At 39.5% G+C, this 18,809-nt stretch overlaps 1 protein-coding gene and 1 pseudogene across 1 annotated transcript in view; one reads left to right on the top strand and one right to left on the bottom strand.

Moving 5' to 3' along the window:
- ARHGAP42 (Rho GTPase activating protein 42) overlaps positions 1 to 18,809 on the top strand; it is a 252,753-nt gene that overhangs the window by 43,300 nt on the left and 190,644 nt on the right. The gene's annotated exons all lie outside the window — the stretch shown is intronic.
- On the bottom strand, positions 14,324 to 14,698 carry LOC123805308 (annotated as a pseudogene).

The raw sequence follows: 18,809 nt of genomic DNA, 5'->3' as shown, positions 1-18,809 counted from the left end.
CTTGAGTCTGAATCTATCAGCTAAGCGCCATCTTTGTTTTAGCTTTACAAGAATATCTATATGAAGGAGCTGACATTAGCCTGAAGACTGACTGTAACTCAGTAATTCTAACAGGTGTACATTTTTCCTCTCATTTTGCAGTTCAGTCAGAATATCGTGTGTTGGTATTTTACCTTTTTTCTTGTAAGGAAAGGTTATGATTTTTATGAGTGAGAGTAATATGTGTGAAGCTGGTAAACAATTTAATTCCTATGATAAAAAATGTTGTAGATACGCTACTGCTGACTTCTAAGTACTAAAAATAAGTAGAGAGTAAACATGTGTTTTTTTAAAGTGAACATGTGGAGATCTGTTTATTATTACATTTCAAGTTTGACTATTTTGTTTTTCTTTTGTTTAAGAAGATGCAGGGGTTAAAAAAAACAAGAATAAAACCTGCCTGTTGCATTCAATGCTGCTAAGGTCAGTTCTACAAATTTTGTCTGACTCTTCAATTTAGTAAGCATAGAGGCAATCAGGAGACCACTTTCATTGGTAAATCTGCAGTTATAAAGGAACTATTTCTTTTCTAGTATTTCTTTTTTGTGTATCTGAGAACTTAAGAAAGAGCTGTTTGTTAAGCCGAGACATAATTTGAGATCTTTTTGAAAGTGTTTATAATTTTCTAGAATGCCAGGATTAAGACAAGGAAACACAAAATAAAAATGGCAATGACTTGTTTTCTCCCTTGAATTGAATTATCTTAAAGTCCTCTTTTTAAAAGAAAGGTAACTTGTATGCTTGTATAATTTCAGATTTGTTAACTGGTTATCTTTGGTCTTTGAATTTTAGCAAAGCAATTTAAAAATGAGAAACTCTATTGACCTTTGGTAACTAAAATGCTCTCAGATGTTATGTCAAGTCCAGGACCCATTCATCCAGTTCTTAAACAATCTTGTTTTAACGTGGCGAATTGTAGATATGAAAGTTTGGAACCCTGGCTCTGCCCAGCGTGGCTCAGTGGGTTGGCCTTCGTCCCACAAAGCGGAGGGTTCCCAGTCAGGGTGCGGGCCTGGGCTGCAAGCTCTGTCCCTGGTCTGGGCACGTGTGAGGCAACTGATTGATGTTTCTGTCCCTCCCTTCCCCTCTCTCTAAAAATAAATAAATAAAATCTTTTTTTCAAAAGATAGTTTGAAGTCCTGAGAAATACTTTTTTTATAACAGAAAAATAACTTCAAATTGCATATTTTATCCTGAAAAGGATAAAGTAGGTATATTATGATTGCTTTCTTTCTTAAGTTTCATTTGTATGATGAGCTTTAATAAAAATTAACTTAATTCAACTTGTAAGAGCAGTAAGGATTAAATATTTTGCACAGTGAAGTGTACTGTCCAAGTCTTTTTAACTGTTTCTAGAGTTTAAATACAGATTTAAAACATGTAAGCAATGTGTAATCTGAGTGTATGCTCCCCCCTCATCTAATAAGCCCCTTTTTTCTTGTTCCATTTTGTAAACATGAGTAGCTTATGGCTTATGTACTGAAAATGTTGCCAGGAAGTAGGGTGAGCAAAACTTCTTTTCCCATGACCCTCCCTCTAATGTTGTTCCAAGGGTTCCCTGCTTAGAAATGCCTTGATAGCCACATTCATTCCTGACACACCCCCACCCCCAACACACACAGAACTGCTGAGTGCAGCTGACCTCTAGTCCAGCAGCAGATTTTTTAAATCACTTGTGGTAAAGGCTTTTGCGTAGAGCAGTGAATATCTATGAAAAGATTTTGTGTGTGATGTGTTGCATGTATATATACTTTTTTCTTTTAAGATTCAGTTACTTGGTGTCATCCTGAAAGCTAAAAGTTGATATTTTTTCCTTCCAATTTTGAACTAAGGCTAGTATATATTATGTGTGTTCATTTTTTTGTATGATTTTGGAACTTTTCCTGTGACAGTGAAATCTAAAATTATAAAACATACTTTAGTTTCCCTTGTTCCATGACCTCTATCTCGAATATAATTTTTTAAAAAGATTTTATTTATTTTTAGAGAGGGGAAAGGAGGGAGAGAAACATCAGTGTGTGGTTGCCTCTTGCACACCCCGCACTGGGGACCTGGCCTGCAACCCAGGCATGGGCCCTGACTAGGAATCAAACTGGCGACCCTTTGGTTTGCAGGCTGGCACTCAATTTACTGAGCCATACCAGCCAGGGCCGAATATAAATTTTTTAAAGGATGCTGGTCACCATCCATCTCCCCCGACCCCCATTTTTATATGTTGCATCCAGTATTTTCCTTTGGACCTGGGGTTGTGGGGAGAAACATATTTATTTAATAAACACTAGTGCTCTGAATTTCTCTGGTCTTCCCACCAACACTGTGAAGTAAGCAGTAGCATTCTTTTATGTGTAGAAAATTGAAACTTTGAAAAAGAAATTAAGTAATATGCTTAAGGTAACAAAATGCTATGCAGTCAGTCATGGAACTAAGATTTAAACCTGTCTTTTCTTTGCTACTTGATAATAATTCTGTTCATGTGGTGAACACTGTCCTGAGCTGTACGTTCTAGGGGGAAGAGAATGGTTGGTAAGGAGGAAAACTGCCTGGAAGGCAGTTTTATATGGAATTGTGGACACACTGCTCCCGGTGGCTGCCCCTTCTGCCTGTCCTGTGTTCCACTGTCAGAACGGCTGCTCCAGGGACGATTCTGCCACTGCCATAGTTTGACACAAGTTTGGGGAAGTGTTGATTACTGGATTATTAACATACACACACACACACACACACACACACACACACACACACACAGATGTAAAGGGGGCACCTGTGGTTGTTCTTGATTTCCCATCCTAAGGAGGTAGAAGCTGACAGCCTCATTCCAGTCCCGTGGGCTTGGGTAGAAAAGCATAAAGATTTATTTGACTGACTGCAAGGCCACTTTGCAGAGATATATTATGAGAGAAGTAAAGGAGGAACCTGTTCTTTTTAAAGTATACGTTTATTGATTTTAGAGAGAGAAGAAGGGAGATGAGAGAGAGAGAGAGAGATAACATTGATGTGAGAGAGAAACATTGATTGGTTGCTTCCCATATGTACCCTGACGGGGGATTGAACCCTCAGCCTAGGTATATGCTCTGACTGGTAATTGAACCCTTAACCTTTTCATGTATGGGATGACACTCCAATCAACTGAGCCAGCGTAGAGTCTATTCTTTTTTACTTTTTGTTTATTTTTATTTATTTATATATTTTTTTCAATTACAGTTTACACTCAGTATTATTTTGTATCAGTTTCAGGCATACAGCTTAGTGGTTAGACAAATCATAGACTTTACAGAGTTATTTCCCTAGATACTTCCAGTGTCCACCTGGCACCATATATTGTTATTTCAGTCATTGACTATATTTTCTATGGTTGCCATAGGGGAGCAGGGTTGGGGCACTGGGTGAAAAGGGGGAAGGGATTAAGAAATACAGATTGGTAGTTATAAAATGGTCATGTGGATGTAAAGGAACCTTATTCTTATACTTAGTGAAATGTGGTCCCTTCTTAAAAGCTGCAGGCATGAAGGTTAAGTGTTTGTGACCAGAGGAGTGTGGGATGAAAGAAATTCCACTGTGGACTGTTTCTTGTTTTGGCAGGTCCACCATGTAACTGACCTTGACACATCCCTTGAATTCTCCCCGCAGGTGCTAGCCTAGACTGAAGAACCTCGAAGGCCTGGCTTCCTTGTCCCGTCCCAGTCAGTGGCAGCTTGACTGTGGCCTGCCAGTTAACTGCTCTAAGCCTAAGTGGAAGTGTTAGAGGTCTTGTGTCACTGAAAGGTTGGCTGGGAAGGCGATTTCTCTGTGTGAAAGACATTTTATCCCACCATGTTCCATTGTAGAAGCCGTGATTAATTTTGGCAAAAATAACTTAGTATGAGAAGTACTTACTTTAATCTGAAAATTGTTATTTTGTCCTTACCTAAGTTGAGGGCAAGCATTCCTTTGTGTCTGTACTAATGACTGCAGTGTGCAAATTCTGGCAAGCTCAGGCTTAGGAGGAAATCCATAAGGTGGTCTGCTGTAACTCGGGACTCCAATCTGTCTTTTTAGTTTTGTGGATGAAGAAAAAAGTACTTCAGAGGAAATCTTAGTGATTTCTCCAGGAAACAAAAAGCGAAGGACAACTGTTCTGAATGGAGCTATAGCTAGTTTTCTCTCCTGTTACTCATGCTTCTGACCATCTTCTGCCGCTCTCCCAGTGGATCGAGTGCTATCACTGTGCTGATCCTATTTCAGGCAAGTTAAGATATTTATTTCCCACCAGGCTATTTACTTCTGGATGTGGGAGAAGATCTTATTTCTTGTATTACAAATAGGTAGGCCTTTGTGTTATAATGTTAACTGATTGTCACTGTGGAACTAGAATCACTGTTTCCTTTCATTTCCTTTGGAACATTGAAAGCAAGCTAACCCAGCGCTGGAGGGGCCGCACTCATTCAGTGACCGCAGCTCCAAGTTGATTGTCCTGCAGGAACACGGTGCAGGAGCAGTGAGTGAATCTGAGATTTTGAGGGTTTCACTTTTCAGTTGTCTGAATAGTTGAGGTTTCAGGTGTGTAACTTGTGGTGGGTGATGGTAATATATTTGAAGAGCTTTGAGCTTCCTTAGGAAGAAAAGTGTTTTATACTTTGAAGCAACAGATCCTATTAATTAGAAAGCTTTCTGTGTCAAATTATTGAGCACTTGTTATATGCCAGGCAGTCTGCTGGTGATGGCCTCTTTGAAGGGACCATAGCTATCACCTGTGGTCCACATTCTGTGGCCCAAAGAAGTCATCACCTAGTAACTTGACACACAGAGTAGTCATGCACTAAATTAACACCAGTGGGACTGGCACCACAACCCTTTGCTTCTCACTTTCTGTCCAGTTGTGTATAATAATTAAAAGTATATGTTTTTTTAAAGATTTTATTTATTTATTTTTAGAGAGGGAAGGGAGGGAGATAGAGAGAGAGAGAGAGAGAAACATCAATGTGCGGTTGCTGGGGGCCGTGGCCTGCAACCCAGGCATGTACCATGGCTGGGAATTGAACCTGCAACACTTTGGTTCGCAGCCCGTGCTCAATCCACTGAGCTACACCAGCCAGGGCTAGTATATGTATTTTTTAATGTCTATGTTAGCTGAGCATTTCAACTGTAAACCTTTAACTTTGAGTTAATTCCTATTAGAACTACTTGTAACCACATGATAATGTGAGTATAAATAAAATTTAAACTGGTTATTTTGGGAGACTTGCAAAAAATCTTTCACACCGAATTGATAAGATTCCTGGACACTTAATCACATGTATAAATATGTTTTTGCCAGTCATTGTAAACAAGGGCACTAACAGTTGTGGAAAGAACTGTTCTTACTGTGAAAGAACTGTTCTGCAATTTGGAATTGAAATATTGAGCACTAAGCTGGTGATCAGACATTTTCAAGATATTTAGTAGGGAAAGGAAGAACTAAGTAAAAGATCTTTCACATAACAAGTGCTAACTGTATGATTTTTAAAAAGTGCAGTCTATTGAGGATGGCTTCATTTCACCTGAGGAAGAAATGGGTATTTTGAGGAATTTTCGGGTCCAGCCATTGTGTGGATTTCTCACTAGCTCCTTCTCCCTGGCTGAGGTCTGTTCCATACTTGTACAAAATAAACTGTGAAAACTCTACCCTTTGTTTACTTGATTCAGGTTAGCTCCTTACTGCTTAACAGTGAAATGCATGCTGGGAAACCTTTCTTTTGAGGTGTATTAAAAAATGTGATTGTTTCTGTGGATGATGTTTTGGTTCCAGCATATTACTGTCCATACATCCCCATGAAATCACCCCTAAAAGAGAGGAGAGGAGACACATTCCATCCTAACACCCCTCCCTCTTTCCCCGTATGGCTGCTTACTGTAGAGCTCCACTCTGCCTATTGTCAGCCAAAATTTCCTTTGAGTTATTTTAAAATGTATTCCATAACATAATCTAAAATATGTCTTGTTTACATATAAAAATAGTAATAAAGAAGTGAGTGCTGGGCTGAAAGCTGTGGTGCCAGTGTAGGATGCACAGATCCTGTTTTAAGAAGGCCACTGTCGGGGACCTTACCACATACTTTCAGTCTCATTCATCTACTTATGCAGAACTAAGTGCCTTCTATGTACCAGGTCCAGATCCGTTTGAACAGTGAAGAAAATAGGCAGAAATTTGTGTTTTCATGAAATTGCATTCTAATTGGCAGAAACAGGTTAATGAATGTTATAGGGTTAGATGGTCATATGTACTACTGAGGAAAATGCATGAGGGAGGTTATGTGTAAGAGAGTGAGTGTGTGTGTGTGTGTGTGCGCACGCGAGCGTGCACGCGAGTTCTGTAGGGGCTGCTATGGTTCTCAATAGTGGTCTGTGACGACCTTAGTGATTGCCATTTGAAGACCTGAAGGGATCGAGGGAGCAAGGTTATATTTAGATAATTTAGATACCAATTTCTTCTTAACTTGAGGGAAAAGCATTTCATTTTAAGTAAATTCTCACTTATTTTAGTGCTCTTTAACTAGTGGGTATGTTATTGTCATTCATCTTGCACTGCCTTTGAGTGATCTGGAGATGATTCTAAATTAGGTGGTTTGACAAATTGACAAACTCTCTTCAGATCTAATTGATTGCATTTAGAGAAGGTACCATCTTCAGTGTCTTTAATTCTGCAAAAATTGTTTCTCACTTTTCTCTGTAGTGGAGCAGTCTGTCATTCCAGATTCTGTCTTGGTTCTTACTTAATAAAGTGTTTGGATGACAGCAAGTAAGATCTCTGTAGACAGTGATGTAGAAGTTGGATGGATAGGGAAGTTAATACATACATTTTGGTTGATTAAATGAACCTTATATGGGAAAGTTTGATAAATGAACTACTTTGTTAATTTTTCAAAAAGCTCATTAATTTGTACTTAACCAGTTTAGCATTTATTGCAGTTGGAAACTGATATAGGGTTAAACTTTATCCTTACTTAAGCAAATTATTTCTCCACATAGTGCAGGTTCATAGAACAAAGATTTGTTTGCAGGATAATAGTCAAGGTATTTAGGAAGCAAATCTCTCAAGCCCTTGAGAAACTACTATTTACAGGTCATGGTAATGCTGATTATATATTAGGTTTACTACTCAGTGAAGCTAAAACCCCAAGGACTTTTATTTGGTCAATACTTCTTTACTCCCTTGGTTTGAGGGGCTGTGAGTAGAAACATGTACCATTTCATTTTATTGAAAAGATCTAATAATTTAAATGTTAAACAAATCTGATATCCAGTATACCTTTTTGCAATGTTGCTATTGTGGTAGATGTTAGTCAATCAAGAGGGATGATCTCTAGGGATTTTCATGAGATGTCTAGGTCCACCCTTCACGGTTCTGATGTAACATAAGTTACTAAATTAATCAGCTGAGGACGGTGCTTAGCCCACACCTACCACAGGCCTGTGCAACTAGTCTACAAACTGCACTCCATTTATCATAAAAGTCACCGCCCTTGACTCATAATGTCTGCTTCCCTGCACTGTGTAACATTGGAACTGAATGGGAATCTTGGGTTACAGAGAATTTTTTTTACACTTAAAAAGTTATGATTAGGGAGTATGGGAGCAAACAATCCATACAATTTCAGTTCTCAGTTGTATTTCTCTTCTTATGGATCTTCATCCTGAAAATACAGAAGACTGCAATATCTTGTTCATCATCTGGAGAGCCCTTGTTAAAATATTGTCTACGATACCACTGCTTTGGCATTTCTGGGGCCCTCAGGTGGCTTACATAAGCACACAGCTGCAGGTAGCTCCCTTTGGCTCGTGTTTTAAGCCGGAGCCCCTGCCTCTGCTGGAAACCAGCCCGAGGGACTGGGTGGCACGAGGGCTTCAGGCCATTTATTTATTTAAAAGAGTTTATTTATTTATTTTTAGAGGTGAAGGGAAGGAGAAAGAGAAGGAGAGAAACATCAGTGTGTGGTCGCCTCTCGAATGCTGGGGCCCCTACTGGGTCCCCTACTGTGGACCTGGCCTGCAACCCAGGCATGTGCCCTGACTGGGAATCGAACCGGCGACACTTTGGTTTGCAGGCCTGTGCTCAATCCACCAGCCAGGGCTTGGCTTCAGGCCATTTAGATGCCCAAGAATGAGAAGCTAAGCTAGAGAGAACTAATTTCTTATTTCATACTCTGAGATTGAATATTTCCAAAACAGGCTTTTCATGGTGATAGGTTTCTGTGGCATTCAGAGATAGGAAAAGGCAATTGAGGACGTGCACTGTGTGCTGTGTGTGGTTAGACGACTAACTCCTTGAGATGAGCAGTGATTCTAACTTGACAATGTCAGATGTTCTGAAAGATGCCATTGTTCAACATGAGTGAAATATAAAATATAAAGAGTTTCATGAGGTCAAAGTATGTTTTTAATAACTCTAAAACTGGGTAGGGGTCTTTCTTAAAATTTAGCATTTTAGAATGTGTGAGATATAGTAAATGAAAATTGCAACACCTTCAAGTTTTATTAGTTGAGGAAGTAATACTAAGTTTTGAAGTAAGCCAAAAATACCAGGCAAGAAGAAGTGAAAAACCACATAAACTTTAAGTTTTTGAATTGAATGGTGACTTGATCATGGACTAGACTATATGCGGTCTAATAAAAGCTTGGCATAAACTGTGCGTAACATTTGTATGAAAAGTCCCTTTATTTGTAGCAGTAGGCTAATTAGAGACAATATGTCTTCCAGAGTGTGGGAAGTTCTAGAGCCAGGCTTAGCTGTCCAAGTTGACACAGTTGGACACAGTATGGCTTTTAAATAAAAATCTCAGTTAGGCGGAATCTCAGCAGGCAGTCACTGACTCTGTGCAGGTCACTGAAATGCTGGCAACTGAAGCAGTGTGCCATTTAGGTGAATGAGTTTCAGTTTTTAGAATAAAAGATTGAGATTTATCTTTGTGTTCTGATAAATATAATTAATCACACCCAAATAGAAATAATCCTTTAAATGTATGATGTGTATCTTCTTCAAAGCCATCATGCAGTTTCATAATAACCATTCATGTAAATATATAATACACAGGAAGTTAAAATAGTTACATGATGGAGATATAAGATCTATAAAAATGAGTGATTTTTTTAAAAAGTAAGAAGTGATAAATAAGAAAAGAAAGACTATAAATGAAATCGTAAAAATTTTTATTTAGTACTGAGCTAAACCCAGTATGGTAGAATTATAGGTTTAAGAGGAATATTTATTTAAAGTGGGTATAGAAAGAAGGGTGACCTGGACGTGGGAGACTAGGATTCCAGCCTGATTCTGTTGCTGGGTTAAATCACTTAACCTTGGGCCTTAGTTTTCTCATCTGTAAAATGGAGATAATTATTGTCCAGGGGAATTATGTTTCCCTTTAGGGTTCCAGTGAAGTAAGGAATATAAATATGATTTGAAAAAACACATCAAGCATATTTAAGGTGGTGAGATGGCTGTAGTAAGTTAATGTATTAAAAGAAGAAGATTTGGAATTTAAATTAGAACAAAAAAGTAATAAAGCATGTCCCACCAAAATCATCATCTCTATTGTGATAATATCTCTATTAAAGATGGGGTGAGGGGTTGTCTCTAAAGATACACAGATGAAATCTACAATGTTCAAATGCAGTTTTCCTGAAAGAGTTTTGAAAACTTGCTTCAGTGTTTCAAAATGGAGTAGGACTACAGAAAAAGGAGGTCTGTCAACATGTAGGAAGGGCACCAAGTTTATTGAAAACAACTTACGAAAAACATGTAAATAGAGAATAACGATCTTTGTGCCCTACTTCCCTGGCAGCCCTGCCCCCACAGTTTTACAGTGTCCTTCTTTTCTGTTTCTTTTCTGGAGGAACGAGGCATGATGCCAGCCTACTTCATTTGTTGTCCAAGACAGAGGCTTATGTACTCGCCTTTCAATCACTATTCATTATAAAATATTTCCAGTCTTTAAGGGATGTTAGTCATGCCTCTATATGAAAAAATTCTTTTGCCATAACCATGATGGTCATGTATAGCCATAATATTACATGGCACTCCACATTTTTATTTGGCCAAATTAGTAAAAATGCAGTAGTGAAAATGCAAGTATTGGTGTCACAATAAACATACCCAGCCACTTAAGCTGTACTTGCATTCTAAGTTTGCTGTTCCATTTAAATCATGCTTAGAAAATCTTTGGAGGGTCACGTATGTTAGCTTGTTTCTTTGCTTGGTTAAACAGTTTTCATTATGGGGTCTAGGAATATTTTAAGGAATGCTGGGATGCAGATATTTAACCACTGAGATGATACTTTAATAAAGGTTTAATGTCTCAATTATCAGAGGCAATACAAGTGTTGTAGACCTTTCATGTTGCATGTGGCTAAACAGCTGATGGGAAATGCACTTATGGTGAGCTTACCTTTTGGAATAGAGATGGTTGGACTGTAGCGGTGTTTGTCATCACTTTAGTGTTAGCTTGGTTGGCAAGCACAGGGAGATAGGGTAACATAGTCTAGTAACTGAGAGCCAAGAATGACATCTTTCTAGTCAATGATTTCCTCCTGAAAAATAATAGTTATGGTAGTTCATACAGCTCTCATTATGTGCTATGCTGATTTCATGTGGTCGCTAGAACAATTGTATGAAGTAGATGTATTAATACTTTCTTCATTTTATGGATAGGTAAATTGAAACTTGAGGAGTTTAAGTGGCTTGTCCACACAGTGAAACTGATACTTTAACTACTAGTCTGACACCCAAATCCTTGCTGTTACCATTTTCTAGTGGAACTTCTTTGCATTAGGAAATGATACAAGGGAATAAAAGCCCGCACTGGGTTTCTTCTCTAATGATTTAAGTTTGTAGAATTAAAAACTTTTTAAATCTAAATGCTCTCCCCATCGAACTTGATTAGACCACCAGAATCATTTTTAGAGTTAGGTTTCTTCTAAATCATTGCTGAGATTTTAGGTTAGCAGCTGAAATACATCTGGGCTGCTTTTGTCAGCTTCCATGGCTTTGCTGCTTGCCCAGCTTGCCAAAAGATTTTAAATGAAAGAAATTCTTACCATTCTCTCCAGCTCCTCAGATCTCATCTGCTTGGTTTGCTGTCCAGCTGGTTAGGTATGTTTGTTGACTGGGGCTCTGGTTTTCCTCATAGCATCTTTTATAGCTAGAGGCAAGTCTGCCTCTAACCACCTGGCTTCTTATCTCTCTGTTGCTCTTTGCCAGTCTTGGAAAGGCCTTAGTTTACCTTTCCTAAATACATACCCTGAATGCCTGCATTCTGCTGTGTCTGTGGACAGAGTCCTGTTTTCCAGGCCCTGTGCTGGATGCAGTAAAGACTGGAGAGCTTCTCTGTCCTCTACCAGCTTTAATGTTTGGTGAGTGTTATGGGACCAATATACAAGTAAATATAATAATATAAAAAATTGCATGGTATATTAATAGACATTCAGAAAAGAGGTAGATGACAGTAACATAGTATTTCTCAAAATTTTCTCTCAGAGGAAGGGAAAATGGACATGGTTTAGCCCAAACTGGCTGCCTCAGTAGAAGTAACAAGATACAATTTAATTCACATAAATTCTGCTTTACCCACAATATGTAAATTCTAAAAAATGTAAAACAGTATAAAATTACTTAGATTCCTTTCCCCTAATTTTCTAATAAAAGTGGCACCAGGAAGACACACTAAAAGTATCCATGGCTTTCTGAAGCGCTGGCCCCCGCTGTGCATGACAAGCTGTGTCGGTATTCAGTATCTGAAAATCAGCAGATATCCTGGTGGGGTTTTGTAGGGTGGCTTTCAGATCAGTCTGGCTAGGGAGGCAGGTCTTACAGGCTCTTTAAAAGGATGAAAGGAAGCTATGTGCATCGTCTTCCAGTAGAGCCGGCCGCTTGTGTAGGGCATGGTGCAGCTTCACGGTGGTGCTGCAAGCGCTTCTTTGTCTGAGGACGTTCAAGTGACAAAGGGCTGTGTCCAGCGTGGGGAGGGACTGGTGACTAAGTGGCTGGCGAGAAAATTAAAGTGTAGATTTATGTGTTTGGCTGGAATATTGAAGGTGCAAAGCATAATTTGAGAAAAAAGATGGCCTAAGAAACATAGGGGAATGATGATACTCTTGCATTGTCTAGTAGGTAGGAGGTAGTGCCATGCTTTAAAAAGGAAATTAAATGAGTCAAATCACGGTTTAACCACAGATCTTCTTGGTATATGATACCAAGAAGGGGATGATGATGGAAAAAAGAAATAAGTTTTAAGAGTCAGCACTAGGCTGATCTGAAAGATAAGGTAACACCAGGTGCTCTTCTAGATTTGTCATCTTGGGTAGATAGTACTTAAACTAGTCGGGAGAAAAGTGGGCTGGGTCGCTGAAACACTTTCCATTACCGAACCTGTTAATAAGAGTCTAATTTGTGGATTCCCAGCAAACAGTGGGAAATGAGTGATTGGACTAGGGAAGAAGAGGTCAGGGGTGGAAAGTAGACCAGGAAGCCCAGAAAACGTGGCAGGCCATCCCTGTGTTGCCAGAAAGTGCAGGAAAACTGCAAAGTCCTCCTTCATGTTGGGCAACTCATTTTCTAGTCAACACAAAAAAAGGCAAGGGAGATATTTTAGGAAATTTTGCTTGGAATTCCAGCATCCAAACTGAAACCACCACCACTTAGGAGTTGCCTACATAGAGATACATACAGGTAATGCTACTTAAGAGAGAACAAGTATTGAGTTACAGCAAGGAGGCTAAGGACAAACCCTTCTGAGGGAAAGAGTGTGAGAAAGAGAAATCTCAAAGGAGGCAGGAAAGGAATGCTGACCGAGGCCGGAAGAGAGTCCTGAGAAACTGCGATGTGCAGTTGTTTCCTTGCTCTACCCCCCACCCCGTGCCCGGTGGCTGCTGAACCCCAGGTTTCTTCCCCAGGGTAGGAAGACAGGGTAGTTTACTTCATCTTTTGAACTTTCTATTTTTAACTTGGGCTGTAGCAAGAGTGGAAGTCTTTGTGAGATTTTTGTTTTTAATTTTCATGGAATTTGTAGCTTTATAGAAACTGTTGGATACAATCTGGCCAAGTGTTAGTTCCTGTTTGTTGTTTTTAGGGCAGAATCTTCTGGAACTGCTTGCCAGACACATGTCATTTATGGGATTATGAACTGTTTGGCCTTTATTAGAAACCAGCCCACTACTTCTGCTGAAACTCTCCTGAAGATAGTAATTTAATACACAGATTAACTATGTTATGCTTACAATAAAAATATTTCATATTCTGCATTTGCCATTATAATAAATAGTAGTTTAATAGTTACCATTTGTTGAGAACCAGTATTTCAAGTTTCTGTTATGTACCAGACTCTGTGCTAGGCCAACTTCATGCAGTATTCATGACAGGCTTGCAAGGGCTTAGTATCTTCCCTGTGTACAGGAGGAATCTGAGATTCAGAGAAGCTAAGTGCCTGCTCTCAGACAAGTGGTGGTCCCTGAATTGATGTACATGTCTGTCTGACTTTTGGCCACACTTAGTCCATGGCACAAAATGAAGATTGATTCCAAAGAAGGACTTCTTCCCACATCTGAGCACAATCATCACTTAAGACTCGAGTTCATCACTGAAAGCACATGTTGTGATTTTCCTGTATTGCCTGCTAGAAGAGTGGTTGTATCCACTGCCAGGCAGGGTGCAGAAGTGAGATCCTGCATACGTATCTGGTGTAGAACTTAATGAGGTCATCTGAAGCTAGGCTGGTTTGTTTTACTAACTTCACAGTGACCAAGGAACCATGTTGTTATACCCTAGAGCACAGCAAGTTAATTTTGTGGACTATAGCAGTCTGCACTTTTTGTATTATCAAGGGCATGAAGAACAATGTCAGAACCGTTGGCCTCTGGTGATTCTGTCTCCTTTGACCTCCTGTGGACACAGCTATTGCTTCATGGTTGTGTTTCTCAAGCCCTTCAAGGAAAGAGAATTCCTTGATTTCATTACTGTAAGTCAACTCAATTTCACTTCTATCCAACATACATTTATTGAGTAATTATTAGTACCAAGCTTTGTCCTGGGCCTTATTCTTCTTTTTCCTTACTGTTTTTAAACCAAGCCCTGGCCAAGTTTTTTTTTAAAAAAGATTTTATTTATTTAATTTTAGAGAAAGGGGAAGGGAAGGAGAGAGGGAGAGAAACATCAATGTGTGGTTTCCTCTCACATGCCCCTCGTTGGGGACCTGGCCCCCAACCCAGGCATGTGCCCTGACTAGGAATCAAACCAGCAGCCCTTTGCTTTGCAGGCCCGCGCTCAGTCCACTGAGCAACATCAGCCTGGGATGGCCAGTTTTATTACAGAAAAATTTTGCATGACTTCCTCTTCACCAGCCTGTTCTGGCATGCTTCTAATGATACCAGAATCACCTGGATCAATGATAGCCAGTGTGCACACTCCAGTATTTTCCACACGCTGTGCCCAGTTCAGTACCATTGCCAGTGTGTGGTGGACCCCAGTCCCGGCCAACATGGCGTAGCACTCCATTTCAGGGCTCCTCCAGGCTGGACAGTTGTAGGCTGGGGTGACCAGTTTCGCTTTGCCTTCTCCGATCATCTTCAGAGTCTCCGGTACCCCAGCATGTACTTTCCCCCTTTCATAACAAAAAAGCTAGAGCCTAGAATTGATTGAATCTGGTGGCTTTTTTGTTTTTTTTCATGGCCACCATCTTCCTGCCTTCATGTGGGATGGATCCCAACCAAGAGCAGCCACCAGGATGTCCTGGGGAGCAAGAACGGAAGGAATTTCCCCTTGCATTGGGCCTTTAGTTAATACTGGACAACTATGATTTTGTAGCTATTTATGTAAAATAGAAAATAAAGTGGGCATTTTAAAGCTTTGTTCAAGTCAGAGCCATGGAAATGAATCTTTCTCATTGTGTTTTTCTTATACTTTGGCACACACAGTGTTCTTTTCATCTCCCTTTTCTCCATCTAGCAATCTGACATTTGTAGTTCCCTGAGAGAATGCTGAAAACATAACTGCAGGTCTTTAAAACCAAGGCTTATTTAGTAATTCCTTGATATATTCTGTGTACTCTTTTTTTAAAAAATTAAGTTAAGGCTTGCAGTTATACTCATGTGTGTTCCCAGTACCATACACTTTTCAGTAATTTGCCTATAGTGGATTCTTACGAACACATTGGTAGTTGGTGTACACTTCTCTCTTTCTTTCTGGTCCCTCTGGTCTATTTTGTGTGTTGAACGAACTCAGAAAGTGCCTGGAGGCTTCATTAGAAATAAATGACAGCGATTTATTCCAGGGTCTTGGAGTTTGCAAACTGGGAGCACAGCTAGGCCACACTCCAGAAATGTTCCAAAAAAGAAAAAAGAGTTAAAAGCCCTCATAGTAAAAAGTACATTCTTGAGTGCCTTTCTTTATTCTCTGCCCTAAATTGGTCCAAGATGGTTATCTGTCAGCTGTCAGGCAGACAGGATGATGGGTACCAGGAGGTCTGGTCACATTCTGGTGGTCTGGATAATGGATGTCAGCTTGATGTTTACTATTTACACGTGAGTCCTGCGGGGGATAATTAGAAGGTTGCCTTAAAGTCCAGATGCAGGGCTAGAAAGTTCAGGAATTGAAGTTTCTAGGCTAGTTAGAAGAAGAATCAAGTCTTTCCTCATGCTTCAACCTTCATAATGTGAATAATTTTAGCAGTTTGGTTAAATGATGCATATATTTTCTGTCTTTCCTCTTTTCTGATGTGTTTGCTTTCTATTGGGCACTAAGGGCAAAGACAGATGAAGAATATATACCTACCTGCAGGAAGCTTAACACCAAGAATATTATTCGGCTATTTGGTGGGATTAGAAAACATTTCCTTTGAGTCTTAGCATGGTGTTTCATAATGACCATTTAATCATGTGTTTGTGCTAGGTTATTCCATGCTAGTAAGCATAGCCAGCCCTCTCTCACAGAGTTCAGTAAGAATCTTACCATGTTAAAATGTATGTAGCAGGTAAAGGATAAGGCAGATATGTTGTCTAAAGGTTGTACCCTCCCTGGTTTTACTGCCTGTTATTTTGGGGGAATTAGCTATGGTATGCATTAGGAAAAACATCCAATTTGGGAAACAGAAGGCCTGCCCAGTTTGGAATCTAGCTCTTAGATTCTGGGCAAAGTAAGTTGTTACATAGCTTTTCAGAACTTCAGCCCTCACAGCTTTGGGTTAGAATTAAGGGGAGAGGGGAGGGAATTTTAGGGGAAAAGGGGAAGGGTTTACAGGAACAAGTATAAAGGACACATGGACAAAAACTGGGGTGGGGTAGAAATGGGAGAGAGGTAGGGAGGACTGGGGGAGTGGGTGGGGATGGGAGTAAAAGAAAACTGTATTGGAACAACAATTAAAATAAAAAAAGAACTTTGAAATAGTAAAACATCATACTAACACTGTTGCTAGCATTGTAATGCATATCAAAGTTTCTTATAAATAGTAAAATATCTCTCTTATTATTGTTTTGGACAATGGACAACATGTTTTACAAGTGGCTTGAAAACCCTCATTAGGGACTTTCAAGAGCGTGAGTGGGAAGGCGAGTGGCACCCAGAAGGTTGGAGTATGTAACCAACCACCTTTCAGAAATTCATGGTTTCGACAATTGAGTTCCTGTTGTACATAAGATAGGGTGTTGATTACTTGGCAGTGTTCATGGATGGTACAGTCTTTTAATTTTAGTACACTTTAAAATAAGGTGGATAAGCTGTATTTTTGGATAACTAGATGAAATGTAAAATTGAGAAAGCACAGAAAGAGAGTCACATAGTGGGAAGTGGGCAAGTGTAAAGGAGATTAGGAAGGCGTTGGAAGAAATGGGGGCTTGAGAGGGATGTTGAAATAGAACACGGGAGAAAAGTACATATCAGTCAAGAAGGCTGAATAACAATGTAAACAGAGGTACAAGAGACTGGATGGCTTGTTTGTGGTAATAACTAGTACCTCAGTTTGGTGTGAGTCTTGATAGATGTGGCTGGATATGTAGGATATGCCTTTTGGAAGATTCTGGACATTTTCTTAATTTGGTCTTGCCTAGTGCATTGATAAGTCTTACAAGTCCCCATTTTCATTAATTTCCTCTGAGAAGCCTTCTCTGTCCACTCAAACACAGCTGATTGTATCTTTTTATTTGCTGTCTCTGCATGCAGAGCAGTATAGCAGTGTGGTTAAGTGGGGATTCTGGAACCAGGTTCCCTGGGGTGAAATTCTGTTATTTACTAGTTTGTGTGGCCTTGGTGAAGTCTTTCAACTTCTATGCCTCAGGTTCTTCATCTGTAAAATGGGAGTGATATCTAATTTATGTGGCTGTTATATTAGTGGTTTAACTTACATTAAATGCATGGAAAAGTATCAGGCACTTAGTAAGTACAATCTGTGTGTTGACCATGTTAACCTCTGGTGGAGACTTTGTCAGTTGACCTTTGATCGAATTTATTTACATGGCTCAGGTTCCTACTGGACTCTGTTCTTTTGGAGGGAAGTTTATATTCTGTTTTTTTACCTCAAATTCCCATCGTTTATTACTCTCTGCCTTCTTCACGACAGCGTGAAGATGATAATTCCACAGACATGTCTGAATATATTGCTTCTGTGAGTCTTGCTTAAATCGAATCCCAGAGCAACTGGATTTCAGGAGGGACTGCCTTATACCCTTATACCAGTGGACTGGGTGGTTGTACTTGTTGTGACATAAGTACAGCTCACTTCTGTAGCTGACACTGTAAAAGTAGTTCTATTAACACTTCTAAAGGTAGGCTCCAGTTCTTAAGTCTGTGTGTAAGGAGAGTTATAATTAAACATTTACTGTTTTGTATTTCTTTAATGAAAAGAAGTTTCAGTGTTTCATTAGCATCATACAATCACGGGTGCTATAGGTTAACCCTTTGCTATAAAAACATTGCAGAGTAAAGCCCAGTGTAATTTCTTCCAGGTTATAAGGTGAAGAATACATGTAGAGACATCCTACACTTACCTTGCAGGTTAGGCGAGTGGAAAGGATGTAGTGTGGGTGGTACTTGTAGCATCTTTACTATGTACAACCTTACTCACTAGTAAATGATATTCCTTTGCCTTCACCATAGAATGTGGCCACGGCAGCTCTGACTAGGCTATTTTTCTTGGTTGTCCTCAATTTCTAATAATTGGGTAGAAATGGGGAGAAAGAGACAATACTCTCTCTTGCCTAAACTGTATTTCCTGGTTGTAATATTTTATTCACTTAATCTTTCTTTTTGCATTTAGGATAAAATGTTCATTCTATCATTACACAACTTGGTACTTTAACATTCAACAATAAGCTTTAAAAACTTAGGTTTCAAATTCAAGGTCTATATAATCACATGTGAATCAATTTCATTTAAAAAGTTTTAGAACCAATACATTGTTTTTGCACATCTGATCAGTGCTTAGAAACTTTGGATTGAGGGAATACTTATTTCATGTGGTTTTTACGTCTACAGAAGGCATTGGGCACAATGCCTTACTGGGCACAGTAAGAGATGGAGCCAAGATGAAACACATGAGCTGGATTCCTCATTTGGCAGCCTGGTCAATATTACTGCTAGAAAATACCATAGATTCTGTACCTTGATGATATTTTTGACCTCATCAATACTTTTCTTTTAAATGAGAAAAGTAGGCCCTGGTTGGTGTAGCTCAGTGGATTGAGTGTGGGCTGTGAACCAAAGGGTCATCAGTTCGATTCCCAGTTGGGACACATGACTAGGTTGAAGGCCTGGTCCCTGTTAGGGGCCATGTAAGAGG

The sequence above is a fragment of the Phyllostomus hastatus genome, unplaced genomic scaffold (genome assembly GCF_019186645.2).
Source record: "Phyllostomus hastatus isolate PE091 unplaced genomic scaffold, TTU_PhHast_1.1 phas_scaffold_317, whole genome shotgun sequence".
NCBI classification, from domain to species: Eukaryota; Metazoa; Chordata; class Mammalia; order Chiroptera; family Phyllostomidae; genus Phyllostomus; species Phyllostomus hastatus.
The sequence above is the reverse complement of the archived record's forward strand: the minus strand, read 5'-3'. Positions and strand labels throughout refer to the sequence as shown.